The sequence below is a fragment of the Solanum pennellii genome, chromosome 7 (genome assembly GCF_001406875.1).
Source record: "Solanum pennellii chromosome 7, SPENNV200".
Lineage (NCBI taxonomy): Eukaryota > Viridiplantae > Streptophyta > Magnoliopsida > Solanales > Solanaceae > Solanum > Solanum pennellii.
Genome location: NC_028643.1, coordinates 8,945,971 through 8,954,019, shown reverse-complemented (window position 1 = coordinate 8,954,019; position 8,049 = coordinate 8,945,971). Strand labels below are relative to the sequence as shown.

Genomic DNA, 8,049 nt, shown 5'->3' with positions numbered 1-8,049 from the left:
CTAAAATATAGTAATAAGTTTAAGTTAATCTAAAAGCTACTTTCCCCGGCAGCGGCGCCAAAATTTGATACGCTCAAACTTACTTCTCAAATAAGAAGTAAAGCGGTCGTATCAAGTAAAGAACCCAACTAATGAGGTTGGGATCGTTCCCACGAGGAAAATAGTTCAGACTTAACTTCAATCTATTATTACTACTATTTAGTCAATTATTTCCTTTGAAAGCAATTACAATAAAAAGGTTTTTTTTACTTCTAAATGAATGAAAATAACTAGCTAAATTAAAGGAGACACTAACAGCTTCAAATGTTGGAGTTTAATCAATTAATAAAAGTAACTAGAGTTTACGTGTTCCCCACATGTTTCTAACTTGATAATTCTAACAATAACAATTCTCTCCTAGTATCTTGCATTCAAAGTGATAAGTTATGTATTTCTAAATCCTTGGTCCGGCATCTAGAAAATTTCACTCCGCACCTTGGTCCGGCTACGTGTGTTGCTATACTAACCCTTACGTTTACCTCATATTAAGCATCATATTTGATATTTGACTAAGTTATTACCTCGTACCAATCAATACTAGCCTATTAGATAGTATATACTAAATCTATGTTGATAATTCTTTTCCTATTATATACCTCCTTGGTCCGGCAAGTAGCATTAAGGCGAGTTCTAACGTTGGTCATCCGTTGAAAAATATGCTAAGCGAAAGAATTATCAATACATGCAAGTTCACTATTCTAGAATTGTTATTTTAGTTAGGTTTTACCTCATTATTCGCCCATGGTTCCCACAACCCTAGTTATGGAGTTTAGTTACCCATAGTCATAATCACAATATTCAAATATGTAATATAAGATTCATGCACTTACTTCAATGAGAAAGAATAAAATCCAGAAGTGCACTTGATTAATCAACAAAAATCACCAACAATCAATTACTGAAATTAATTGAAGACTAAAGATTCTCCAAAAGTGTAATAATAATCACCAAGTCTAATCCACAAAAGAAGCTCAAATAACCAAGAGTCTAACCCCAAAAACGAGGTTTTTCAAACTATTTATAAAAAAATAAAAACCTAATTAGATAAGGATTCTATTTGCTGGAAATCTGTCAAAATGCGGCTGGGTCGATGGACTCCGCGACGGATCGTCGTGGTCACGACAGGCCGTCATGGACTCCGTCGTCCCATACTTGTGCAATTTCTTCTGTTGCTCTCTTCATTACCCTCTACGGCAGGTATGACGGATCGTCACAGGCACAACGGTCCGTCGGGGGTCTCCGTTCCATAACACTTGAACTCTTGAAAATTGGGTACTGGGACTACTTCTCTGATCTTCATGACGAACCAGCAGGACGGACCGTCATGGCTACAACGGTCCGTCACGCACTCCGTAACCCCACACTTGGTCAGACTTCCCCATCTTCCTTCAGCAGCTGCACTACGATGCCACCTACGGACCGTCACGGGCACGACGGACCGTCACAAGCTCCGTAGGTGGTACTTTTCTGTATTTCGTGCTCAAAAACCTCTGCATTCATATTTTAGACAGATTTCCTGCAAATAAAGAGAAACTTACATAAAAATTAGTAGAAAAAGGCTTTTGGACACACTAAACTTAAAGAAAAAGTATTAAAAATACCGTGAAACCACGGTATATCAGCTGACAAGACCACTTTTAATAGTATGATGCCTCAAAGATCATTTCTTTGTCCCTCTTTTGAAATGTTGGAAAACCTACTCGCAAATGAGATCAGACGTCACCAATTGGGAATGCAATGTATGGAAGACGAGTAGTGTTGGCATGTAAAGTCTTTTTTGAATAACATCTGTAAAAGGACTATTTAGATTTCACTTGTGATCTTCAGTCTGTTACCAGGCTACGCATTGCATAGGAAATTGCTGCAAAAACCATTTTTGGATGGGTCTTCTTTTCGTGTCTCAGGATCATAGTAGAAAGCTCGTCTGACACACAAGCTGGCTGTTTTCCCATCAAAAGAGTTCCCATATCTGGTGGATGCAATTGAATATAGACGAATGTTGTGGGGACTCCCTGGTTTCTTAGTGTTTTCACCCTGAAAGATGTTAAAAGTGAGACTCTAAAAGACTGGTGGATGTAGAAACTATAAGAAGCTTATACTGAGGCTTGGTATAAAAAAGAAGGATAAAAGCATCATGATATAACTTTTTTTTATAATTTTTGAAACACAAATGTGGCCCAAACTACAAAAGGCTTAGGTCAAATATAACAGGACATTAAAAGTATCAATGACCAAACATTTGTAACACAGAAGCTAACATATAGGCATGTCAGGTCTAGGACTGGATGTAACACAGTACATTTTTGGGGGCCCTTCCCTCTATTGTGATGTCAAAAGAGAAAAGTAGTAAACATAACAAGTGAATTGATTGTAATGTCTTACTAGTGACATCAATGAACATGGTTGTCCTTCAAACTGAGTACACCTAATGGAGATGTTTTTAAAGCAAATAGGACAAATTTTATTCACAATGTTATATAACTGGTCCTATATATTCATACAGGCCAAAGCAGAAAGTTTTTCAATGCAATAAAAATAATAGGGAAAATGGAGCCAGAACTTACAGGAGGAACGACACTATAACTTTGTCCTTCCCAGTAAGGAAGGTTGCCATCATAATCAATGACAATATGACAAGTCTCCCCGGAAGCTTTTGGGCCTACAATCCTTTCAACAGAGACAATTGTCGTTGTGTATAGTTCCTTGGGCTTGTAGATATTCAAGGGTGGTCCTTTTGCTTCTTCAAGTGATAAAGGTGAAACTGAAACCTTGGCTTCGCTAGTTTGTTGCACTGACATAAAAACAATGTACTGGCTTCTGGATCATGCCACTTTTATATCGATAGATGGCATAGAGATGCATGATTTATCACTGAATGTTAAACTTGTAGCCTGCGATAATGAAATGCATATCAATTAGCGATTAAAAAACATTAACTACTAAATATTACTCTTTAGTTTAGTCAATTCACTATCAAAACAGTCATTGAAACATACAAAACATGTGATTGCATAGATCAGGAAACACATATTCAGTTAAATGTGTGTATATCCACCAATATAAGTAGCTTTCAGCCTGTCAAATCCTACTTTATTATTCCTCATGAAGTACGTTATCAAAGTCCCTAATGTCCTTTGGCCAACATGATTTTGTTTTTAATTAATTTTATGGTCTAGTTCATCTTTGTAGTTGTGTTCCTTTTCTTGTAGTACGTGCTGCCATATACTTTTTTTACTCACCTTGGCGAATGTCGTATTCTCCAGCAAATAATTATTTACTAATGAAACATATTCTTAGAACAAAGATATATGCACTAGAACTAAGCAAGAAAAATCTGAAAACTGTATGCCACCAATATAGGATATATTCATGCTGGTACATATACCAATACACATATTAGCATCAAAAAGACCCAGAAATGAAAAATAAATGTGCTTACTTGGAGAGACCTAAATGATTCAAGACCAAAAAGCAGACGGAAATGTATTTGTTACTTGTAACTTTAGGATATTTTCCTATTTTGGATCATATACAAATCAGAATATGAATAAAAACTAGGCTTTAGCAAAGATGTGGTGATCAAAGAAAAAGCATCTGGTAGGGATACAAAAAACTCCGCTCTCATTTTTTTCTTAAGTGATTCTTAACGTAACAGCTTAGAGATGGATCAAAAGTTATGGAACAAATGACATCTGCATTTTTTTAGGAATAAGGATATACAGAAGCTGATATCCACAAAAAAATTAAATGAAGATGTAGGAATCAGGCTACTCCCTTGGAAATCACCACCGGATGCCGAAACTAGGATCATAATATCCTTCGTCGGCTTAAATACATATTCCCCCCTCCCACCCCACCCCAACCCACCCATATTTGTATGAAATCCCTTTGACACACCCCTGGAAAAGCTTTACATACAAATCCTTTTTCCAACCATAGCTTTTACACATCTTAGTGTTTAATCATCTTTTTCCCACAAGTGTATGTAAAGCACCAATGTCACCGTTGTTGGTTTTATTTGCCCTGATTTCTTACCATAAATAGGTTTTCCTGTTAGGAAAAGATTTTGGATTGACTAATCCTTTTTCTGGTAGGAAAATGTTTAGGACTCTATAAATAAAGGCATGTTCCTTCTAACTTAATTAGCATTCACAATGTAGTCCTTAAGGGCTTTGAGAGTTTTGGTTAGGGGGAGAATTTTTTGGGCCACAAACTTGATACGTTATCACCTGTGTGAACCTCCCATGTATTCCGAATGAATTGGTTGAGGTTGTTTCTCTCTGTATTTTGTACCTCATAGTTATAGTGTATTTCTCATCTCCTTTGTGGACGTAGGTCGATTGACCGAACCACGTTAAATCTTTGTGTCTTTTGGTGTTTTTCTCGTTGTCACCTTACTCATGGTCTTTCGAGGTTTGCTTTGCTAGCTTCCGCATTTACGCCTGCTTATTTTCGGTCCTAACAAGTGGTATCAGAGCCAGATTCAATGATAGAGTCAGGTTTAGTGGTTCGATAATCGATGATTGAACCAGGTTAAAAAGAGGTGTTTATATTAGCGAGTGTAATTCTAGCAGCAACCTTTTGACAATAATGAAGATTTTTGTTGGTGAAGTTGTTTCAGAGAGGTTCTCTGTGTTGAGACATAGATTTTGCAAAGGAGATTATGGGGAGGAGAAGCAAGTTGTTGAAGATTAAGTCAAGAAGGTGGACAAATTTATTTTTTAAGAAATTCAGGCCAAGGGGGAGATTTGTTGAGTTTTATTTGCCCTGATTTCTTACCATAAATAGGTTTTCCTTTTAGGAAAAAATTTTGGATTGACTAATCCTTTTTCTGGTAGGAAAAGGTTTAGGACTCTATAATTAGAGGCATGATCCTTCTAACTTAATAAGCATTCACAATGTAGTCTTAAGGGCTTTGAGAGTTTTGGTTAGGGGGAGAATTTATGGGTCACAAGCTTGATATGTTATCACTTGTCTGACCTCCCATGTATTTCGAGTGAATTGGTTGAGGTCATTTCTCTCTGTATTTTGTACCTCATAGTTATAGTGGATTGCTCATCTCCTTTGTGGACGTAGGTCAATTGACTGAACCACATTAAAATCTTTGTGTCTTTTGGTGTATTTCTCGTTGTCTTCTTACTCGTGGTCTTTCGAGGTTTGCTTTGCTAGCTTCCGCATTTACACCTGCTTATTTTGGTCCTAACAATCGTGACACAAGTCATTAACTCAAAAAAGTACTTAGAATACAGTCCTTCAGTGCAAGAATCCCAAAGGCAAAGAACCCAAGGGACAATTATTCCTGTGACTATCAGTTTCACTTTGACAACTTTCTCATCTCCTTTTATATCCACCTCTCAATTCTCAAGAAGCAAGACCCGGAATACCACAACCGTCCTAAACTCTTGCACAACCATGGGCTAATATAGATTTAACACCCACAACTGTAATAGTGTACTTCTTCCTTGGAAAAAGGGACCCTTGTCTTGGACACCTTTCCCAACTTGATTTCTCTTCCCTAGCTTTGCAAAATTCGAACAAGTCACATTCGGTATTTTCTAGCAAAGTGATTGGGTTAGTCCTTTGCTCATCTATTTAATAGGTCTAGTTTCTCATAATTAGATCAAGCATTTACATTGACGAAAAAAATCCTGAATTTTTACACCACTGAGATAAAGTTGGGATCAAGAGCGCTCCTTTGTTACAAAAAACAAAAAATCTTGTCTGGTTTTGAAGCATCTTTTCACAAAGTCAAGATACTTAACTTGTGTGTAATGAGGATGAAGGAGAAATGTCGAGAAATTAAGAAGTTGGGACCAACGATAGCAAATCAAAGATAAAGAAGGAAGTTAAGAATGAGGAACCCGTGAGCAACATTCAAGCTCATTGGGAGAGTAGAAATGGTTATTCCGGCGGTTAGTGAGGTAAAGGAATTTAAATTCTATACATTACCTGTGTGAAACAATATTAGAAGATAAAAATGACTCAAAATAAAATAATAGATTTTAAAGTTGGATGCTTAGCGTCCATGTAAAGCTTCTGGCAAAAGAGATCTGTATTTACTCATTTCTTTTGTGTGTAGAACATGCGGTAGCTAAAATTGTGTGTATTAGACATACTTTAGGAAAGGTTTAGTGTGTAAATCTTTTTCCATGAATTAGAGGTGTGCCAGGGATTTCCTTACAAGTTGCGGGAGAGCAATCTATGTGTTAAGCCTTCTTCATGTAGAATCATAGTAAACGTATACTCATTATTTGATCAATATGATTTAAGAGGCTTAGCTTTTTCAAAAACTTCAAAAGGACAAACAATTTATTTTCCCTTTTGAGACACATTTGTTGGCACAACAATCTCATATCCAGTAAGTTCTAAAAAAACATGTAAGCATGAATGAAGGGGCATACTTAGCACACTTGGACAGTCACACCAAAACACATAGGTAAGAAAAAATGTAAATAATTAGTTTGATGTTCTAACCTTTGTGAAATAGAGGAATAGCATTCATCATTAAGATTATCCTTAGTAACACATGGTGATTTAATAGCTATGAGAGAGTTTGTAGTTGCAAGAAGACGCCTAGTCGTTGCCTCTCTATTTTTAAGGCGTCGTTGCAGCAAAAGCATATTCATTATAATTAATGTTATATGACGATATATTTCACATCGTTTGTTAATTCTTTTCATAAGCCTCTTTCGTTGTGCGAGAAAGTTTTCTTCTTTGTTTAGGATTCATTGCTAAAGAAAGTTGGTGTGCGAAAGAGTTAGAACTCCAATCANAGAAGACGCCTAGTCGTTGCCTCTCTATTTTTAAGGCGTCGTTGCAGCAAAAGCATATTCATTTTAATTAATGTTATATGACGATATATTTCACATCGTTTGTTAATTCTTTTCATAAGCCTCTTTCGTTGTGCGAGAATGTTTTCTTCTTTGTTTAGGATTCATTGCTAAAGAAAGTTGGTGTGCGAAAGAGTTAGAACTCCAATCAGTTCAGCAGCTCAAGGTTGCAACAACCTGGAAAGATCACTAAGACAATTGCCTGTTACAATATGTGTAAATTGCAAATCAACATACTTGAAGAATAAGCTGATAAATTTCGTCATGGAAAATAAATATAACGGGAAGCAACTACGCTAACCTATGAACAAATATTTCTATGTGATCTTATAGGGTTCTATTATCAGAAAGTGGAAGGGGAACTTTACACTTCACATACTTCAGTTGCAGGTAAAAGGAGTGAAGTTATCTTAGACAATTGCTTTGTTCAGTGTTCTTCTATGTCTGCTTTCCTATTGAAATTCATATTTTTTGTTTATGAGTATTGTTATTGTTGTAGTGAGCAGATTTTGTTCAATTTACTTGTGAGGGTAATTCATTTTTGAAGAGTCAATACACATGGAAGGCATGGACCTTGTTCCTTAATGTGTTATTGATGCAATGGGTGCATATAAAAATACTGAAAAAAGTTGTATATTGCTGGAACGGGTCGAGAATGAAGAAACATCTCAAAAACTTTTGGAACACTATCCCTCTTTGCATTTTTTTGTCATTACAGAAAGAAAGAAAGAAACAATATGTATTTTGGAACAAATACTCACCAATACACTCGATCATATTTGGAGCAGTACATATAATTCTTGGTGAAACCTCAAGATTGTGTGATGTAAATATTTTTAACGACTTTATGGAATCCCTTTTATAATCACCAAATTTAGGGTTATCCTACTTAGATATTTAGGTAAGAGGAGAAGTGCAGTAGATTGATTGCAGCTAAATGGACTAAGTTCCACTTAGCTATATTTATAATTTTAAGAAGTTGATCAAAATTGAGAGCCAAAATTTATGTCTATCAAATAAGATAATTTGGGCATATCATCAAACACCGTGAGAGCATATTCAAGATGGTTTATATTTTGCAGGCCAATGTATCCACATTAAATTTTCAACAGAATGATTTGGCTATGCACTAATTCTAGCATGCAAGTCAAAATATCAGAAAGAAATTATCATAAACACA

The 8,049-nt window shown here is 35.9% G+C and overlaps 2 long non-coding RNA genes across 2 annotated transcripts; one reads left to right on the top strand and one right to left on the bottom strand.

The window, feature by feature from the left end:
- Nucleotides 1-1,497: 1,497 nt before the first annotated feature.
- LOC114077936 lies at nucleotides 1,498-6,794 on the bottom strand. Its single transcript, XR_003579317.1, has 4 exons — nucleotides 6,514-6,794; nucleotides 2,604-2,930; nucleotides 1,641-2,073; nucleotides 1,498-1,555 (listed from the first exon to the last, which is right to left on the bottom strand). It is a non-coding gene; the product is annotated as an uncharacterized LOC114077936 (long non-coding RNA).
- On the top strand, nucleotides 5,229-7,742 carry LOC114077935. Its single transcript, XR_003579316.1, has 2 exons — nucleotides 5,229-5,960; nucleotides 6,971-7,742. It is a non-coding gene; the product is annotated as an uncharacterized LOC114077935 (long non-coding RNA).
- The last annotated feature ends 307 nt before the right edge of the window (nucleotides 7,743-8,049 follow it).